This window comes from Anas acuta, chromosome 20 (assembly GCF_963932015.1).
Source record: "Anas acuta chromosome 20, bAnaAcu1.1, whole genome shotgun sequence".
Lineage (NCBI taxonomy): Eukaryota > Metazoa > Chordata > Aves > Anseriformes > Anatidae > Anas > Anas acuta.
The window spans coordinates 6,095,659-6,114,889 of record NC_088998.1 but is presented as its reverse complement, the minus strand read 5'-3'; the positions used below and the strand labels follow the sequence as shown (position 1 = coordinate 6,114,889).

The 19,231-nt window shown below is 51.9% G+C and overlaps 2 long non-coding RNA genes across 5 annotated transcripts; one reads left to right on the top strand and one right to left on the bottom strand.

The window, feature by feature from the left end:
- The first annotated feature begins 1,259 nt into the window (after positions 1-1,259).
- LOC137842648 (uncharacterized) lies at positions 1,260-18,790 on the top strand. 4 transcript variants are annotated; one of them, XR_011089129.1, is made up of 4 exons: positions 1,260-4,862; positions 15,032-15,160; positions 18,065-18,228; positions 18,414-18,790. It is a non-coding gene; the product is annotated as an uncharacterized lncRNA (long non-coding RNA). The 4 variants fall into 4 exon arrangements; XR_011089131.1 differs by having other exon boundaries at positions 18,411-18,790; XR_011089130.1 differs by having other exon boundaries at positions 18,065-18,260.
- Positions 10,147-15,148, bottom strand: LOC137842649 (uncharacterized). Its single transcript, XR_011089133.1, has 2 exons — positions 15,010-15,148; positions 10,147-14,228 (listed from the first exon to the last, which is right to left on the bottom strand). It is a non-coding gene; the product is annotated as an uncharacterized lncRNA (long non-coding RNA).
- Positions 18,791-19,231: the final 441 nt, after the last annotated feature.

Below are 19,231 nucleotides of genomic sequence, written 5' to 3'. Positions count from 1 at the left end.
GGAAGGCGGAGATCCGTAGGAGGCCAGGAGTGCCCTGGGAAAGGCAGCAGAGGGGAGGGAGGCAGCACAGGACCTTAGCAAGTCCTCGCTGGACCCGAGCTGGGGATGACACCCGCAGCAAACCCTTCCCGAGAGCCGGGGCAGGGGCGAGCAGCCCCATCCCTTGGGAGCTGGCTGTGCACATGCTGCTCCCCTCATTATTCCTTTTCTTTCCTTCCTCCTTTAGATACGTGGCATCATTGGCACGGGGATCCCATCCCCTTCCAACACACATCGCTCTGGACGTGGCAGTGCGCTCGGTGCCACCACAGGGGCGCAGCAATGGGTGATAATTTATGGCGTAAGGAGCTGGGATGAGGAGGAGATGCTGGGGATGGGGGAAAGAGGGAGAGGCAGGGACCGTCCTCCCCTGGTCCTGGGGGTGTGTGAACCAGGGAGAGGTGGGGATGAAGCGTCCTTGCTGAACAGCCGGCTCCACGCACGGACTGCTCCATGCTCCCGAGTGCACGGCGCCCATCTGCAGTCCCAATTCCTCTCCTAACTTTACCCATCTGCCAAAACACACCCTTTGGCTGTGCTCTGCTGAGGAGGAAGCTTCAAGAGGGACAAAAAAGGATTTGGGCTCCCTTCTGATGCCAGGACTTCATCTTAGCTTAGGAAAACAGATCTGTCCTGCTGAGGGTGACTCGCCCTGGCAAAGGGACAGCCGGGGCAGTGACCGTGGTGCAGGGCAGCGAGAAACAAAAGGGAAATAAATCATCAAATTGCTTCGAGGTTTTCCTCTTTTTTACGTTCAGCTTCACAACTTCTTGCAGACTGAACGTTGCTTTTCACTGCTGGGTGGACACAGCAGCTGTAACATTTTTTAACAGCACCTTCCCTTTCTACATACTGGCCTAGCGGTCCCGTTTCCCTGTGCTGTGGTCTGTAGTGATTTATCCACCTGTTTCTGTTTCATCGCTGATATTGCTGAAAAACTTAAGCTATTTCAGGGATGTAGGGGCACTCTGCTGCTCATTTGTTTTCTGCTTCAGCCCGATGACATTAATCGGGTTTGCATGATCTTTTCATTAAGGGGGGCGGGCTAAACAGCACTTTGGTTAAAAAATATCCCCGCACACTCACAGGGTACTCACAGCACCCGGCCCTCATCCAGCAAGCCTAATTATACCGGAGGCAATGAACTCAGCTAAGGACAGCGGGATGCCTTGGAGTGACACCAGGCACGCATGAGCACAGATGCTGTCGGGGTAGGAAATATCTCCTTCATCAAACTCGAGAGGAAGCGCTGGCTGCCAGCAGGCACGGCGAACCTACTTTCGTTACCTAAAAAAATTGTCGGCACACGGGGAGTACCGGGTTTTGCAGCATTCTCAAAAATCTGGTTGTTAATTCTGATTCCATCTCTTCGGGCTCTGACAGTGTTGTGGCTTGGGTTCCTTTGTTGTTTTTCTTTCTTTTATTTTTTTTTTTAAATTTTCGAAATGTTCTCCTTTTCCCACATAGAGGGAATGCTCCCTGCCTTTCTCTTATTCCGTGGAGGGGACTAAAAAGCCAAATTAGAAGAATGAGAAGAAAGTCAGGCTCGCCGTTATTAGCCAACCCATCTTCTTACAGCGTTAGGATTCACAAGATAATATTCCCACAGTTGTACTTGGGCACGGGAAAATGGACCATTAGCCAGAAATTGTCTTGGATTTGTCTGGGTGGGGAAAAATATAAAGCTAATGCCCTCTTGTGGCTCCTTACAGCAAAGTGTGTGGCTGCAGGGTGCTAGCACTCTTCTCACCTTTTGGTTGATACGGGGTAGGAAAAATAATAGGGACTGGCTCCTGCCCCTTGCCTTCGATGTGATGCTGAGGGCTTCAGATGCAGGTTGGGGAGCCGGGGGCATCTTTTGCCTTGCAGAGGGCTCAGGGCAGAGGCTGGGAGCCCCGGGCAGGGCGGGGGTGAGGCTGTGGCATGGGGATCCCAGGCTGCTGGGGCTGGAACACGGCGACAAACCTCGTCTGCAGGGCAGCTTCCCAGCGCCGGGCCTTGGCAGATTGTTCCCTTGCAGAAAGCAGCGGTTTTAGAGATATTCAGCTCCGTTCTGTAGAGTTGGAGGCAATCCAAAAGGCACTGTGTTTTTCTCCCAAGGCAAAGCAGCCCAAGGGCACCGGGGATGGAGAAGACCACTGCTGATCCCCCAGCTGTCTGCCCATCCACGGTGCCCAATCCGGCAGACTTTGCAGGAGCACGTAGCCTAAACAAATGGAATGAGGTGGGGGGATTCACCAAAGCCCAGTTCTCATCTGGTTTTGAACTGCTCTGAAATGTTTAATCGTGGCCTGTCGTCGGCGCAAGGCACCCCATGACACATCCAGGAAGAGGGCTGAAATACTTTTTAAGTCATGGTTGTTAACATCTAGCAACAAGAATAAAATTTTCTCTCCATTTTAAAGCCCCGCACACCAGCCTTCCAGGAAAGACCTCCACCGGCATCTGCTTCCGATTAAACATCTTTGGGTTCCAGCCCAAAATAACTTCAAAGATTTATTGACTTCCATGATTTCTAAATAGCTCCCAAAGAGGAGCGGAGAGCCCGGCTCCGGCACTGCTGGCCCGCTGGGATGAGTCGGGGCTTCGTGCTCCTGGTCCTGCACGGAGCCAGGACCTGGAGCCAACGGTTCCCCTCTTGGATGTCAACCTAAAACGCCTTCCCCTGCGAAACGTCAGGAATTTAGGATGAGCACGATCGCTGAGCGGATCAGACACCAAACCGATGGTCCTCGTTGCTCAACATCCTACCCCAGCGGTGACCTCCCAGAAGTTCCCATCCCTCAGAGCTTCGTGTCCTGAAACGGGAGGGCTGCGGCTCCTCCCTGCGCTTGTTTCAGCCCTTGTTCTGTCTCTCTCCAGATAAAGGCTGAGCATCTGCTCGAGCCCTGTGAGTCCCTGGTGGCTGCGAGTGCCACAGTGTCCAGGAGCAGCTTTTCTGCTGAAACAGTTCTTCAATTTATTTATTTTTATTTTTATTTTTTTGATAAAAATAATGCTTTAGAATTTTTGTAGAGATATTTTAAAATTGGGATTGTCCTTTACAAACACCCAGATAGTGTAGATTTTAAATTTAAAACATGGGATTTTTTTTTATTTTTATTTTTATTTTCACATTTTGCTTTTTGGCAAAAACCCAAGCTGATTTTCTTACCAAAAGTGCGAGCTGAGAGAGGGCAAAGTTCCTTTGGCGATCACGCCATGAGCCATCGGGAAGAAGCTTACAAAAACAACAGCAGAGGAGTGAGCACATCCCAACCAAAGGGCAGATGCTCCACGGGCTCATCCTCACCGTGGGCAAGGGCTCGCTACCGGGCTGGCAGCCAGGAACATCCAGCAATGAGCTCTAAAAACAGCCCCCAGAGCATCCTTCCTGCTGGGATGAGCCTTGCTTGCACCTTCCCCTCTGCCCGAAATAATCGTTCCCTCCTGGCCATCCCTCTGCAGCCCTAGGCATTTGGAGGCTGGTGTGGGAACTGGTCCCATATGGACTCCAGTGGCTGTGATGAGGTTGGATTGGGATGGTGCTGTTGCTCCCAGTTCCCAGCCCCGTGGGGAACTGCCCCATTGAGCAGCAGGGAAATCACCAAGTGAGCCCCATACGGCACGGAGCAGCCCCAGCACCGATCCCCCTTGGCTAAGCCAGGTGAGAAGATCTTTTAAGATGCTGTGTTGACAGCTCAGGATTGTCAGTGTGGGAGCACTAAAGCCAAATCCATGCTTTTCCTAGGGTCTTCAACACCCTTGTAGGGAAAAAGGAGAAAGTGAGATGTGCTCCACCTCGAGGAGCCCCTGGAGGTGTCTGCCAAGAAGGGGACACGGGGGGAAGATGCGAGCCAGGAGCTTGGCAGGGAGATGTCCCGCATCTGGCCCCGTGAGGCTGTATGGGCTCTGCTCACTTCCCTTTTTTTCTCTCTAAGTGTCCTCTTCAGGCAGAGAAATTGCTGTGAAAAGAGCAATCGGCTCTGTCCTTTGCCCACAGGCCTGGTGAGGATCTGTCTCCTGGGTGGTGATGGTGAGCTGATGGGCAGAGCCTGGTGGATTTCTTTTGTACACAGGAGAAGGGCAGAAGTTTGCAGCCTCTTAGGAGTTTTCTGTAGAGTTCCCCCCCCCCCTTTTTTTTTTCTTTTTTATTTTTTTTTCTGTTCAGGCTCTGTTCAAAGCAGGGTGTTCGTTTCTGCCTTGAAAGCAGAGGCTCCTTAGAGGGGCTTTTCTTTCTCTCAACCAAATATAGATCTATTACAAAGCACGGCTCTGCACTTTGCCAAGAGCTCCATCTCTGTCGGGATTTCAGGGGCTATTTGGTGTCTCCATTTCCTGGGAATCTCTTTCCAAGAGCTTTGTGCTGGTCCTTCTTCCCTTCGCTGTGGGTCCAGAGGGATGTTTTGGGGGAGTTACTATGTTTTTTGTGAACAAGAGCTCTGCCGTGTCTCTGCTAGCCAGCAAAACTCTGCGAGAGGGGCAGGAGGATGCTGCTGCTCCCCATCTGCCTGCTGAGAGGGGCAGGGACTGCCAGTGCCGCTGCTCCCAGACAAAAAGGAGATGGAAAAGGCTCAGTCCTCACGCCTCTTTTGTGGCCTGGGTAATGTGAGTCATGCCGAGTGCCTGCGGCACCCGAGGCTGCTTCCTGCTGTGCCCAGCTCCCCCAGCTCTGTGGCCGCCTCTTTGCCCGGCCAACGTGGCAAGGCAATGCTTCTGCCTTGGGTTAAAAGGGGGATGTGGAGGGGCAAGTGGAGAAGGGCGAAGGACAGCCTCTGGCAGGGAATGAGGAGCAGAACAAGCCCCTGGACCCTGCACGGCTCTGCACGGAGAGAAAGGAGCTGGTGAGTAGCACAGGGCTCCAGCAGCAGAGTTCCCAAGCCCTCAGATCAGTGGTGGGACAGAGGAGTAAATCCGACACATATTTTCCATCCTCAGCTATCCACATTGCCCCTAACCTGATCCCAATTAGATACACAGAGGCAGCTGCCAAGGAACTTTTATGACTCACTGGAAAGGGAGCCTGCACAAGAACCGCGCGTTCGGCTCCAGCTGCCTCCTCTCCGGTGCTGTTTAGGCAGGACGTTTGTGCTCGCTTAGCTCACCTAGGAAAGGGCCAGTGGGCCCCTGGACATGGGGGGGACTGCTTGTCAGCCGAGGGACACGCCGTGGATTCCTTTCCAAAGGGAGAGACAGTGTGGAGCTGGCAGCAAGAGCTCGGGCTCAGTTTTGGAGGCGTGGGCAGCAGCCCTGTGCTCGGGCTGTCCCCTTCATGGGCTGGGCTGTGAGCAGAGCAAATCCCCGCCAAGCACAGCACTACTGCGGGTCCCAAACTGATGGGGAATGGGAATTTGTGGGCTGGGCAGCTGCCTTCCTGCTCAGAGGGACAAAATGCTCACCTCTCACAGAGGCATCGGCACAGGGGAGGTGCAGACAGCGTCGGGTGCAGGCTAAAGCAAGGTGATGCTCTGCGGGTGATATGGTCAGACCTTTTTGGGAAGGACACAGGGAATCCCGGGTTAAATGGGTCTTGAAACCCACCTGCAGCTCTTACAGCAGCCAAATGCACTGCTCTGGGAGCAGGTAGAGCCATGTGCCTGCTGATATTAAGTCTCGTCCTGGTCTTCAATAACGACAGATCAACCTAAACCCTAAAGAGTGAGGCTGGAAATCCTTTCCCTAATGCTTGCTGCTATTATAATAACTGCATTTATCCATGCTTTTGCCAAAATTGTCAAATTGCCTGGCTGTTCCTAGTTGTGTTTTAGGTACCAGCTCTTTTGGGGACAGGGTGCTTGGGAATTCAGTTGCAATTGGGCAGAACACTGGAATATGATGAATATGTGGTGTTAGGAGCCCAGTGGCTGCCAGGATAAGATTTGTTAGCAAAGTGCATCATTTCTGATCCCAGTCTGGTACCAGAAACCATGAGGTTTATCTTGAAAGCTGTGACTTTAAAATAAAATCAACTGCCCTCCAAAAGTGTGAGAGCAGAGCAGGCTTTTGGTGCCACTTCAGTGCTCGAAGTGCAGTTTTACAAAACCAGCCTGGAGACGCCCCAGACTCAGAGATGCACATCCTGGGCAGGGATGATTTTCTGGGCAAATCTTGTGACTTTTAACAATTTTGCTTTTAGTATGAAACAGGCCACATTGACCCTTGATATTGTGAAATTTTTCATTAAGTAAAGCTGTCTTTTTACAGCTCATCTCTAAAATTCAGTATCTAGCGCAGCCTTCACTTGGCTTTTCACCTTTGAAATCCTGCCACTCCTTTCACTCGTATTTCCCTAACATTTCCAATAAGCGCTTTCAAATGAAAGCTGAGATTGGTAAATTCACATGGTTCTGGGGAATGGCTCCTGGAGAAAATTACCTGCTCCCCCAAGACCCTTGCTAGTAAATGCCACCACGTCCCTGGAGCCCAGGCAGGATCCTGCTGCCATCAGCATCCTCTGCACCTTCAGGGCAGGGTCCCGGTGTCACAGCCCGAGCTGTGGGGTACTCAGTGAGCACAGCCCAGAGCATTCCCACCACCCCACATCTACCTCTGGGGTGGGATTACCCCAGTTCCCTGCCTCTGGCACTGTCCCCTCACCCTGTCCTTGGGACGGGACACCCTGAGCACCAAAGCCTGCCCGCCAGCCCCGCAGCCAGCATCACTAGATGGTGCTAACGCTTGCCTTTTCCCCAGCTTCTGGAGCACCTCGCCGGGCAGCGGGCACCCAGCAGCTGGGGCACCCCGGGGAGCGATGCTCTGGGTCCCTCCTGAGCCCCTGGGGGTGCTGGGGGTGCTGGGGCACCTCTGTGCCAAGCCGGGTGTATTCCCAGTGGAGTCCCGGCTGGGAATCGGGGCAGTTCCCTGCCCTCTGCTTGGCTGTGGTTTTACCAGGGAAAGGGTTTGGGCTCAGCGTGTGGCAGGATGAGGGGAACCTGCCCTTCGTGCTGCTGCTCTCTTTGAGGGTGCAAAAAGAGGGTGCTCTCTTTGAGGGATCACATTCCCTCGTGGCATCGCATTCCCTCGCCGCACCGACTCGAACCCTACCCAGGCAAGGGTAGGTGGAACCCAAGGGAATTGCCCCAAGGTATGGGCAAGAGGCTGCAATCCCCGCTCCGTGTTCCTCATGCTGGTAACGAGCCGGCACCACACACCCCTGTGCCCCCCCCTGTGCCGAGGTACGGCTTTCCCACATCCTATCACTGGTGGAGCTGGACAGGCAGATGGGGTTTTGTGGGATGGGGACCTTCTGGTGCAAGGGCCGCTGGCTTTTGGGAGCCCTGCTCCAAATGCCTTGCTGGTGAGGCACAGCCTGAGCTACGAGTGGCTGCTTTTACTCCTTCTGACTGCAGGAACGGCCCTGGGGAGGTGCTGGAGCACAAGGAGGAAGAAGAGCTCACCCACACAGCTGACTCAATGCTGATAAGCAGCCCCAGCCAGACACTAAACAAATGTGTCTGGGAATGTCTTGTGCTGCTCACCAGGTGCTCAGCATCTCGTGGGGCTGAGCTCCGGGACTGAGCTGCTCTGCAGCCCTTGGGGGAAAGCAGTGCCTGGAAAATGGGGCTGGCTCACCTGCAGGGTGCTGAGCAGGGGGTGAATTCCCAGCTGGGGAGGAGACAATTCCTGCAGCATCATCCAAGGCCGTGGGCATTCCCAGGATGGGATCAGCACCGGCCCAAGGGTGCTGCAGCCCCGGGTGCAGAAAGCAGCTGGGATGTTTGGGCAAGGGCAGGAAATCTTCCATGGGGAGAGAGCCCGGGAGCAGCCCATACCCGGCCTGGCACCCAAAGGGTTTCCAGCTTCTGTAGGGATGGAGAGATTGTAGCAGAAAAACGTATTTAAATATAATTCTTGTGGAGTTGAGCAAGAGGGGCATCAGTGCTATGGATATTTCAGGTCTCCAGAGAGCCCTGCTTGGAAGGAAAGAGGCGGCACAGTGCCCGTGGCAGAACCGAAACCCAGCTTCAGTTTGCTGAATTCTCTGCTTTGCCTTCCCACTCGCTCCCACCCTCCCCTGCAAGCAAACCCTCCAGAGCACCGTTGACTCAGTCACAGGAATGACTTCTGAGCCTGAGGGACTGTGTGAGAGCTCCCAAGGGAGCCCAGAGCTCCATCATTTTTGTGAGAAACCCCAGCTTTCCGGGTCACAGCTCCAACAGATCCTTGCATGATGCAAACACCGCCGTCACCACCTGGCTTGCCCTTGCCGTGGAGATAAAAGGAGCCAGAAACACAAAAGAGAGACCACAGAGAGAGACCAGGGCAAACCCAGGCTCGGACTGGCTGTTGTTTGTGCAGCCATCAGATCCCATTTGGGATGAGAAACACTCCTGCAGCGCTCGCCGTGCGGGGAGCCAGGGGCACCACCTGCCTTGCTGCTGAAGGTTACCTCTAGCTAGGTGAGCATCTCCGGCTGTTTGATCAGGCACATGGGAGTAATTAACGTCCTGATTTTAGGATCCGATCGTATCAGGTTGAGCAAATAAGCCCCTGCCATTTTTAATCAAAAGAGCCTCTCTTCTCAGCGTGTTCAAAGGCAGAAGGGAGGCAGGGAGGAGGAGGAGGACCCAGCGGCTGCTTTCCCCGTGCCAGGGACGATGTGCACCGTCAGGCCACGTGCCAGGGCTCCTCTCCCTGGTCTCCTCTGCCTCCTGTGGGGCTCGCATGGCCGTGAGTCATCGCAGCCATCCCAGCACCACATCCTCCAGACAAAACCCACGCCGAAGCAGGAGAGGCTCGGGACATTCTCTGAAGAAATTGCTTTCTCATGACTAAATGTCAGCATCGAGAATAAATGAACGAAGACCACAAATTTACTTAAAAATTGTCAGTGGCTCCCCAGCCCGGAGGAAAGTCTGGTGTCGATGTCACGTTGTGGTGCAGATGCAGGGAAAGTGGTGGCTTGTGCAGGGTGGGTCTGCGCCAAGGCGCCTCCTCTCCCCGGGTTTCCCGAGGCAAGCAATCAACCTTGGGAGCTCCCACGGGTGGCCTCCAAAAGGACAGCTCCTTGGCTTTATTATCGCAAAGAATACTTTATTAATTGCTTTTTTATTGCAAATGATTGTTTTAGTAATTGTTAGCAGCCTGGTGGCAGCCGGGAGAGGAGTGGCTGGGATGCAGCCCAGCGGTGAAGCTCCAAACGGGCTCTTGCTTTCCACGGGTCCCTTCTCCTTGCCGGGAGCACCGGGGTGCTGAGTCCTTGTAGGCATGGCTGGCTGCCAGCCACCCTTGTCGTTTTGTTAATGGAGGAGCTAACAAAATGATTGCAGGTAATGCTAACGCAGCACAGCCCCGTCACTGTCCGAAATATTTCATCTGCATCATTATTTGTATTTATTTCTGCAGCATCTTATTTGCCCTTGGGTGTAACGGGGTCGGGCTGGCGTTGGTTGCCTTTTCAGCTCTTTAGAGAAAATTGTGATTGATTGATTGATTTATAATGGAAAGGCATTAAGTTCAGTTTTTAATGACCTGATGTAAAGTAAAGGAGCGAGAGCACAGTCTGGGTGCCCGAGCTCCAGCACTCCCAAGCTAAGCTTCTAACGCCTTCTGTAGCCACACGGGGTGCTGGGTTTGGCCCTGGGGTATCCTGCTCTGAGACAGGGCCAAACCTTACAATGGCCCAGACCTGTAAATTCCATGTTTAGTCGAGCAATGGCTTTAGCAGAGGAGCTGTCCCATGATACAAACCCTGCGAGTGCAAATAGCCAGGTTGCACCGGAGGAAGCCACCAGCATTACTCCACGTCCCGCAGCTCCCCTGGCTAGCTGGGATTTCCTTTGCCATCTTTCCCAGCTTCTCAGTGCAAAAACCTCTTGCAGAAAGCGCTTCCTTTTTCCTGGTCCTGTGTGGTGTCAAGGAGGGAAACTCTGGGAATCGGGATGCCTGGTTTGGGGAGAAATTCACCCATGGTGCTGGCAGGCTGCTCCTGCAGCCGGGGCTGTCCGTGCCCTGTTTTCCTGGCCACTGCTAACTCCAGACACCTATTCTGGAGAGGTGCAGGTATATATTGCTCTTCCTGGTGACTGACATCCTGATAATTCACCTGCTTCCACCAGCAGGGACCCTGAGAGCTTAGAAGCACATCATTTTCTGCCCTGAGGCTGTGAGATGAAAGATGTACCAGTGTTAATTGTAAATGAAAATCCTCCGCTTGAACTTTCCGGCTGTGAAAGGGAAGGGGAGATGCAAAGAATCTCTCTGAACTTCCCTGTCTTTGGTAATTCTACGAAACACTTTAATGTTGGAAATTAAAAGAAACAAATAGTTTTTATGACCATCTAGCCCCTTTTTTTCCCTCCCTCCACTCTTGATAACAAGGACCCGAGTGACGGACCGTGCCGTTCCCTCACTGATGCCAATTGCAGCCCTTCCCAGGGAAAAGCCCAGCAGCTGATTTCTGGATAAATGGCAGGAAAAAATAAAAAAAGACAACACCTTCTGGGGCAAAGCAGGGCTTCCACTGAAGAGCAGAAAATAAAGGAGCAGGAAAGGCAGAGTGCTGACCACGGGGCTGTGCTGGGAGGGGAAGGAGAGGCTCTACGTACGGAGGCAGAAGGGATTACTCCCTGCTGGGGTTAGCCAGGGTGCCGGGATGAGCTAAATACCCAGACTTTCATCCAGGGCAGGGGCGATCCATGGGGCTGGACATGTTGCAGAGGGATTTGGGATGGTTCCAAGGAGGCACCCATGGGACACAAGCTGCAGGGTGCCCCGGCACAGGGCCCCACAGGCACCGAGAGCTGCCTGACCTCATGCTCTGCGCTGTGGAGCCGGGGAGAAACGAGAAGGAGCCCGAGCAAAGCGAGCGAATGCAAATGTGTTTCCACTTAGCTGGTCCGCCGAGGCCAAATGATGTAACTCCTGCGAAGCCCTGCAATATGTTGGCAGGAGGAGCCTAGTGACAACTCCAACTGTAAGTTCCTGAGCTAACGAGCAGAAAAGTTGAATAAAAATTAAAAAAAAAAAAAAAAAGAGGCTTTTTCTTTGGCTTAACATCATGACCCTCCCCGGGACTGTTCTGAGCAGAGGAACAGCACTCTGAAGGAAAAAATCCAGCCCCAAAAGATGCTGGCTCCGCTCCTCTGGGTCTAACGGGGCGAAGCCAAGGGGTCAGCACCCGCTGGGAAACGCGTTTCAGGCTGGCAGAGCCGGGGGCTTTGCTCCATGCCAAAGCAGCTCCCTGCTCCAGGAGCAGCCCTGCTGCCATCCTGTTCTCCAGCCTTTATGGAGTTAACCACAATTATTATTATTAAGGGTGGGTTTTTCTCTCTCTCTCTCTCTCTGTTACTAGCAAAGAATGTTTTACTACAGCTCTCCACACAGCCACCAGCCTCCAAATGGACCATGTTACAGTAGAGCTAAATATTGTGTCAGGGACCATGTGTTTCTTGTAAGATGGGCTTGAGCCATGACTCCGTAGGAAATTGTTTATCTCTCTTCCCCCTCTTGCTGCCTTCACCCTCCCATGGGCCGCGTGGACGGCCGGGGAGCTGCGATGGGAACATCCCGGGGATGCTGGAGGATTTTTTTTCTTTGCATGCAACCCGTGCCTGCGGTGAGGAGCGAGCTCCGGGTGGGATGTGGTGTCTGCCTGCCTGCTGGGTGCCACTGCAGCCCCGCCGTCCCCAAAAGGTTCAGGGGTGCCCCGAGGCACTGCCGCAGAGTAGCCAGCACCACTGCAGGCTGGCTCAGCACCACAGCTGCCCGGGGAGCCCTCTGTTAGGGGGTTTGGGAGGAGGTTTGAGGGTTTTTAGCGGCGTGGAGCTGATGCGCAGGTGTGTGTGTTTCAGAGGGAAACGTGGCCACCCTCAAGGTGAAGGTGCAGGTGAAACGCCTTTGATTTGCTGGGATTGCTGATGTCTGCGGGGTGGGTTGTAGGGCCAGCTGATTGCAGGAGAGGGGCAAAATCTCTGAAAATTGCTTTTTTGGCTTACAGCAGAGCAGCCCCTCTGGGCGCTGTCTGTGCTGTTGGCTGGGCGCTGCTGGCACCGCGGGCAGGGGGAAGGCTTGGTGCCACGCAGGGGGGGCACAGCAAACAGGGGTAACCCCTCCATGGGTCTGGGCCTCATTCCTCCCCTGCACAGCTCTGCAAAAGGGATGGCAGCGAAATCCGAGCCCCTCTCATGCCTTCCTCTCGCTATCTGTCCATCTCGACGCCATCCCAAGACGCAGAAAGGCACTTTTCCTTCTTGCTGTCTCTGCTTTCTCCTGGCCGCTGCTCTGCACAATAGCATAATTGTATATAAACATCTGATTTCTTTTACTTTGCCTCAGTAATAGCTTGTAGCAACCCTTTCCAACATCTATTAATACTGTGCTATATATTAGATCCAGACTTCAGATCCGCAAATGTGACTATCTTCGGAAAGTGGGGAAAGGCTGAACACAGATCAAACGTTCACCCTCTGGTCAATTTTAAGCACAGGATAAATTTAGCAAGGGCTCCTGCTTCTAAACCCCTTGGACCTTTCTCACCACGAGATGCTGTAGCTGAGGCCCTGCTCAATCAGACGAATGATCTCCCAACAGCAGCAGAGCAGAGCCACAGCAGGTCCAGATCTCTCTTTATGGGGGGAAGACACGAGCACCAAGGATGAGCTGACTGCTGCAACATCTCCCAGTAGTCTGCTGGGGGGGAGCAGCCACTGGGGTGGGTTTCTGATGGGAGAGCTGCTGAGGTGCCAGCTCCTTGCATTTGCTCCTTGTGACACGGAGATTCCCAGAGGTGCAATTGCTCCCCCAGTCTTAAAGGGAATAGAAAGATTTGGGCTCTTTTAGAAATGATTTTCCACAGTGACATTTTTTTTCTGAATTATTTTGGTGTAGACAAACGTGGGGGGCTATTCAGTGCAGGCGGCTTGCCCTATCTCTTCCTTACCCATCTGCAGAGGCAAAACCAAAAAGCAGCTAAAACAAAGCAAAAATATAGCTAAAAATAAACGCTGCGTGTAATTCCTGTTCCTTCCCACCATAAAACAGTAGAACTTGGGAGCAATTCTGTAAAACCAGCTCGTGCTCCAGCACAGCTGCCAGGCCTGGCCATGCTGGCACGAGGAGCTGCGCCCAAGGGCTGTGCCCTGCCGGGGCAAAGGCAGAGCTAGGGGAAGGGGCAGCACTTTCCATTAGGAAATTGTCTTTCTGCGCCCCAGAAGAGAAATCCACACGGGCTATAATAACAAAAAGGCATGTTAACCCCGATCGTATTGCCGCGAATGAGAAAAACAGCCGGGGTTAAATCTTCCAGCTGGTTATAATCCCTGGGAAGTGCCCCCTGCCCTTCCTTGTCGGGACATTGTCAGGGTACGGTTGCAAATTTTAAGGTTGTGTTTTTGCCAAGATGATTCATAAACCCGTGCCCTCAGTCATATTGAGATTTTTCTGCCATTTTCCCATGGCATGCATGCGCTGTTAGCAGGCTGGCTGTTGTGCTAGGGCTGCTACAAGGCAGCGGTGACTGCTTTGGCCATCCCATGGCTCCTGCAGAGTGATCTAGCAGAAGACACTTAATGAAAAAAGGACACTGAAGAATTTGGCTCGGAGAGAAAAACTTCATCTGCAGAAGCTGCTGGGGCTTTCTGGTAGGTTTTCATGCCTCCCAGGGCTGCTAAAAGCGGTCCAGTTCTTCCTTCTCCTCAGCAGAAATAGCACTTGAGTGATTTCCTTCATTCTGCGCTGCTTGGTGCTGGCCACTGGTCTGAACTGGGCTGGCTGAAGGAGAGCGAACACAATTTTTTCTGCTCCTGATGGCTGGGATCATTAAAAAGCCCAAACTGTGCCATGGACAGGGCCAGCCCTTCAGATGATCGCCTGCTTTACCAGCAGCCTGTGCCAGAATTTATTGGGCCGCAGCTGGGAATCTTTCTCTTTGATCCATCTCTGCTATTAAACAGCTTCTGATAAAGCCGCCAGGCTCACCTCTAGGAGGGGAAGCCGAACAACCTAAATCTTGGAGCTGAGCAGCAGTGGGGAGCTGATCTTAAAACTGCATCTTCTCACCAGCTTCAAAAGCAAAGGAGCTCCTTTTATTGCACGGCGCTGCGCTCCAGGAATGATTAAAGGGCCGTAAACGTGCACCTTTTTCATCCCAAACCTGTCTGCTGACAGGGAGCCAAGTACAACAAATCCAGTCAAAAGCAGCATCCCTATCACGGGGCTAATTGTCGTTGCCTTGTTTCCTGAACAAGAAGAGCTGCAAGGTAAATAGAAGCCTGAAAAGAAAAATAGAGCCTGGAGTTACATGCACACCCCCATACAGAAATAACCCCCTGAAAGAGAACTGAAAAGCCATCGAGGAGACAGCCTCCAAGCTACAGACACAAACTGCCGGGTGGAGGATAACTGGTGAGCTCTGGGAAATAATGCCCTAAAATCCTTCTGAGCCCATTCATCACCATGGCTTCAGTGATCATCTCGGCAATAAATTCCCTTATCATCCTATTGGAATTTGAGTTTAATGACCTGCCTGTTATTTCAGAGGGAGATGGACTGTAACCGGTGGGTAATTGGTAGGAAAAATTGCCAGTTAGAGCAAAGATCCGATACCATCGGAGCAGTTACACCACGAGAGAGGGAGATTAGGGAGCTCTGCTTACCACAAGGGGCTTATTCACCCTGAATAAATTCATTAGCTGCCCAGAGCCATCCCCCTACACCCTCATTCCCCCCTCAGTGGCATCTTCCCGTCAGCACTACCCCTGATTTTCCCAGTGACCCTGGAATGAACAGTTCAGCAGAAGCTGTTATCAGTGCAGAGATGATCATAGCAATGATTAAACAGCCCTTTCCAAGCTCTTATTATCTTATGGATGTTTTTGGAGGTTTTCCTAGGAAAGACCAGAATTACTGTAATTTCTTAACTGTTTAAACAATTCAGGAAGGTTCTGCAAACACCTCTGTCCTGCAACGTTTTTAGCAAGAAACCTCCCAAACCGTGGCTGCTGTAGGATCTGTGTCTGGTTCTCTGCTGGAGAGACACGATGGGTTTATTACCTTTTCTCCTTGCCACCTGCAGGACGGCTTCCAGTGCGCTGTGTGTGAATTCCAGAGCCCACGTTTGCAGGGCAGCCTGCAGCCTCGACCAAAAATAGGACAACAGGCTTCTCGGGAGCGTGTCAGGGGAGAGCTCGAAGCGAGTCCAGAGGTAAAGTCTTGGCTCTGTTGCAAGGAATGATAGCTTTGCTGGGGCTCGATGGGTCTGTGCCTTCCTCAAAAGTTACCTTCCCCTTCCCTGCTGACGGGACCGGCACCGGGGTCATGTTTTGGTGAGCACACCTGCTTTTTAAATTAGCTCCCTGGAGCATTCGCAAAAACAAAGCTGAAAGGCATGGCCACAGGACTGAGTTTGCTACAGAAATACCAGCACGTATTCATAATAAAACATCTGTACTTTTTGCCCAGCTCTGGCTGTAACTTCCCGTCATGTCCTGTACCTTTCTGGGAAGAAAGAATGGGTGATGGTGGTGGGAAAATTGCTCCACCGAGCCAAAGGGGATTTTGCAATCACTTTCAACGGAGCCAGGGCTGCTTTTAACCCTACATATTCCCCATGTCTCTGTAAAACCCTATGGGCTCTCCATCACTGTGGGCAGTGATGGAGGAGATGAAAAGCTCCTTTTTTTTTATGAATGTACACTCTGGAGGGTGCACAGGTAGTGGAGATGGCCCTGGTTTGGGGGCAGGAAACTGGCTCACTGCACGGCGCAGGTAAGGAGCTCTTGCGGTGCCTGTCCCTGAACCACAAACCTGGAGGTTGGATTTCTTCCCTGCATAAAGAGCTGTTAACTGCCACGCCAGGAATCAAGCCTGTGAATAATCCCAGCTTGTTGCACTCTTGGTGCATGGGAGTCTTCTCGTGCAAAAAGAGCATCAGCAGAATGAACGGAGTGCCGCCGTAGTGGCCGCATTCCCACGTGCTCCTCTTCGAAGCCAAAATATCATGTAGGGGTGGTTTTGAAAACGCTTTAAGCGATTTAATCCATGGCCAGAGCCCTTCCAGCCGCTGGTTGGCCCAGGAAGGTGTTTCTTCCCTGTGCCCAGGGGTGGCCGAGGTGACCTCCAGCCACTGCCCCCTGGGCTGCGGCGCCGTGCCCAGGCAGTGTGTTTGCTGCTGGCTGTGAAGGCCACGCACAGGAACGAAAGCCTTGGCGATGGCCTGAACCAAGCTTCAGTTTCTTCCTGCCTCATTGAAAGGCATGTTGTTTACCGCAGGCAAATTGGAGATGAACACGCAGCAAGAGCCCAGAGAGTTCATAAAAACAAAACAAAACAAAACAAAAAAAAAACCAACAAAATAATCGCAATACAATATTCCTGCAGGAAAGGTTTCTTATCTTGATTTTTTTCCCCCCTTTCTCTGTCTCTTTTTCCCCCCATCTTGGACTAATCACTCCCAGACCGGGAACCTTCAAACAGATTTGTTTGGAGACTTGGCATGGGCTCATGGTGGCTGGAAACCTTCTCGCTGTTCCTACGAAAAACAGAGCCTGGTTGGAGGGGAAGGAGAGCTCCAGCGCTGGAGTCAGACCCAAGCAGCATACGTTGCAAATGAGCTGGGAAGTGGAAAACTGCCTGAAACATCTCTGGCCCCTTCCCCGCTCATCTACAGCACAACTGCTTTCCCTTTGCTGTGTCGAGGCTGAGCTGCAAATGTTGCAAGGACGAACCCAGCAGCCTCCTGTGGTTTGTTCTTTGCATGTTCGCAAGGAGGCTTCCAAAATACGTTTGTACACTGTTGGTTTTGCCTCCAACAGCCCTGGGCAGCGCCGTGCAGGTCTGCAGGGATGCCTGGGGGCTCCTCCACACCAAAAAACATTTGCAGTCCCTCTAACACTGCCCCTGACCCTGCCGCTCTTCCTACTTGTGTTAATGCACCCGGGCGTGATGTGGCTGGAAAATGGGGTGTAAAAGGGTGGGCTTCTCAGGATTTACAGCAGAAAGGGGTTGATGGGCTCCTGGAAGCTAGTGAGGAACATCCCCCAGGGCTGCTGCAGTCCAGAGCAGCTCAGCAGCCTCAGCCCTGGGGCTCTGTTTTGAGCTGAGGGTTGCGCTGGTAGAAACTGAGGATTTACAGAGAATCATAGAATTACAGCTCATCTGCTCCAACCATCACCCTACTACCAATGTCACCCACTGAACCACGTCCCTAAGCACCAGCTTGGTTGGAAACCTCAGCCACAAACAGTGGAAATTCCCCCCAAAATGTTCCATCCAGAGGGGCTGTCCCCCTGGGAGCAGGCAGGGCTGATGCCTTATAGGAAATACAGTGCCCATAGGAGGCTGTGAGTCACCTCGGTGGTGAACACACGCTCATAAATCTGGCTAACGAGTGCATCAGGACGTATACCCAGATCCACCTTTCTTTTGAATCTTTCCCTTTACCTTTTCACCCCTGAAGACATCCAAGCTGCTAACACTCTGAGGAGGATGACACAGCAAAAAAAAAAAAAAAAAAAAACTTTTAGCAAGTAACAGAGAAATGAGATTTGCATATGTTTTTCTGGGAAAAATATCAAGTTTTTCTTGTTAGAAACTGTGTTGGAAACCAGCTTGTAAAACGCGAAGCCTGACTCAAACACTGATTTGTCATGGGACCGTCACCTGTGCCCACTGTTAACGGGGACTCCTCAGCTCTCTGCCCAGGAGGAAAGATCGCTGTCAATATCTTAGTGACAGGTTGTATTTGGGGAAGAGCAAATCCTGGGCTGGGATGTGGCTGGAGAAGCTTTCCCTGCATTTAGTGGCCAGAGAGGAAATTTTGTGGAACGCAGCATTGCTGCGGAGCCGTTCCCAAGGGGTTGTGATCCCAATGATCAATGACCTTCAGAAAGCTCGGGGGTTCAGCTCGGTGAGGGGGAATGCTGCCGGTGTCTGTTCCAGCTCTGCAAACCCAATTTTCCGCTTGCATGCCTGATTATAAATCAGCGGTAAATGTGCTTATGCTGACACGCCAGCATTGCCCTGGATGCCGTTCCGTAGGCACACGCTCCTTCGGCCCCAGGTGACTCAATCTGATGAAGAAACCCCGGGGTTTTCTTCGCTTTGGCAGGTGTTGGTGGGCAATCCTCTTCGATTAACGCCGCGCTGCTTTTTGGCCGGAGATGCTCGGACCGACTGCCGAGGCAAAGAGAGATGCCAGCAGAGCCTGCGACCCAGCCGAGACCCAGCCAGTGGGAATCCTGTCTGCAGAGCTCCTCGAGTCTGTGAAACTGGGTTAGGAATCTCTTAAGAGGTTTTTGATTAATGTAAATTCCTTTTTTATTTTTTTTTATTTTTTTTTTTTCTTCAGCAAACCAAAACTTCGGTTTATATTCACATCCCCTAGAGGCTTATTCAGTCTGAGGTTTCCTTGCTGAGAAGCATGCACACAGCTCTTCTTTTTGCTTCCATTTAAGCAGGACAGAGCATCCCAGATCCTATCCTTCTGAGGAGGCTGAGGCCTCATCCCACGAGCCAGAGCCACCAGCACGCAGCGCAAGCCACAAGAGGCGCAAGGCAAGCACTCCAGGCAAACTGCAGGAAAGGAGTCATTTGGAAACTGGGGCAAAAGTTGAAACAGGATTTAATTTTATCTGAATTGATTCATCTGTCCCTAATTAGTAATAGCTTCCTAATGCATGACGTAAGAATATGCAGAGGTTTTTTTTTTTTTTTTAATGAATAACTTGGCTAGGATGAAATATGGCCATTCTCAGATTGTCTCGGATAGTTCTTTTTATATGCCAATAGAGATTTGTGTAGTCTAAGATGAAAAATACAAGAGATCCCACCATCACAGAGGCTGAAGACTAAAATTCTGGATCCTGTCTTGTTCCCAGCTTACTGTAGGAAAAAAAAATAAAAAAATAAATTAAAAAATCTTGCATTTGCCCTGTTTTAATACCTGTGTTTGCTCTTACTGAGCGAGGACCCCCAGGCTCCCAGAACAGTGCATGATGCTGTGCAGAGGGATAGAGCCCAAAACCTGCCCCGTACACCCACGTGCGGGGCTGTGATTGTTCTGAAAGCCCAAAGTCCGTCTGGCAAAAAACGGTCGTGTCTGATGACATTGCAACAGAATAAATGAAGCAACCGGTTAAATTAAAAATCCACATTGTTCAGTTTCTCACGGGAACAATGTGAAATTCCTGATTTTTCTGTTTTTAGGATGAAAACTCTACCTCCCTCACCTTATTCTCTCTTTCTGTCCCTCATTTCCTCTCCCCTTTGCTCCAGG